This window comes from Hyla sarda, chromosome 1 (assembly GCF_029499605.1).
Source record: "Hyla sarda isolate aHylSar1 chromosome 1, aHylSar1.hap1, whole genome shotgun sequence".
Taxonomy (NCBI): domain Eukaryota; kingdom Metazoa; phylum Chordata; class Amphibia; order Anura; family Hylidae; genus Hyla; species Hyla sarda.
The window spans coordinates 42,509,560-42,511,292 of record NC_079189.1 but is presented as its reverse complement, the minus strand read 5'-3'; positions in this window follow the sequence as shown (position 1 = coordinate 42,511,292).

Below are 1,733 nucleotides of genomic sequence, written 5' to 3'. Positions count from 1 at the left end.
AGTCATCATGGTGTTCATCATCAACATCATCACTTGTGTAAGTTCATTGTCCCCTACCCTTCGACAGATTTCATCTTCAAACCCTATGTCATGTTCACACAACACTTTTAAATGCAGAGTTACGTTAAGTCCAGGTAGAAATACATTTGGGGGGGGGGGGGGGGATTTAGTAAAACCTGTGTAGTGGAAGAGTGGTGCAGTGGCCCATAACAACCAATCAGATCACTGCTTTAATTTTTTAAAGGCCTCTGAAAAATGAAGGAAGCAATCTGATTGTTTGTTATTGGCAACTGCACCACTCTTCCACTACACAGGTTTTGATAAATCTCCCCATATATATTTGATCAAATCCAGGAAATACACGTAACCTGGCCTAAAATGCGTATTCCACATTCGCAATGCTTTTAAAGTGTATTTATGTTAACCTCTTCAGGACGCAGGTCCAAGACATCCCCGGTTGCCCTGAAGTGATAGGAGTTAGGTGGCAGTGGTTAATGTTCGGTTCCCCCATTCTGCCCACTGATGGTAATCCGGGCAGAACCGTGGGGAACTGTAGCGTGACTGGTGGTGGCGGTGGTGGAGGTCCCTTACCTGTGATCAGCGGCGGCGGGCAGCGATGACGTGTGACACTGGTGCGTTTCTTCGTACAGACTACGGAAGCCAGTGAGTAGTTGCCTAGCAACATCTGGAGGGCTACAGTTTGGAGACCACTATACAGTGGTCTCTAAACTGTAGCCCTCCAGATGTTTCAAAACTACCACACCCAGCATGTCCAGACAGCAGTCGGCATGCTGGGATTTGTAGTTTTGCAAGATTTAGAGGGCTACAGTTTGGAGATCACTGTGCATTGATCTCCAAACTGTGGCCCTCTAGATCTTGCAAAACTACAACTCCCAGCATGCCCACACAGCAGTTTGCTATCTGGAGGGCTACAGTTTGGAGATCAGTGTGCGGTGGTTTCTAAACCATAACCCTCTAAATCTTGCAAAACTACAAATCCCAGCATGCACAAACAGCAAACAGCTGTCTCACCATTCTGGGAGTTTTAGTTGCGTACCTCCAGCTGTTGTATAACTACATCTCCCAGCATGCCCTTCGGCGATCAGAACATGCTGGGAGTTGTAGTTTTGCAATGGCTGGAGGCACACTCGTTGGAAAATACTGAGTTAGGTAACAGAACCTAACTGAAGGTTTTCCAACCAGTGTGCCTCCAGCTGTTGCAAAAGTACAACCCCCAGCATGCACGGTCTGTCAGTACATGCTGGGAGTTGTAGTTTTGCAATAGCTGGAGGTTTGCCCCCCCATGTGAATGTACAGAGTACATTCACACGGGTGGGTTAACAGTGAGTTTCCTGCTTCAAGTTTGAGCTGCGGCAAATCTTCCACCGCGGCGCAAACTCCTAGCGGGAAACTCACCGTAAACCCCCGCCCATGTGAATGTACTCTAAAAACACTACACTACACTAACACATAATAAAGGGTAAAATACTACATATATACACCCCCTTACACTGCCCCCCCCCCCCAATAAAAATGAAAAACTTATTGTACGGCACTGTTTCCAAAACAGAGCCTCCAACTGTTGCAAAACAACAACTCACAGCATTTCCGTACAGCCACTGACTATCCAGGCATGCTGGGAGTTTAGCAACAGCTGGAGGCACCCTGTTTGGAAATCACTGGCATAGAATACCTCTATGTCCACCCCTGTGGAATCCCTAATTTAGTACTCA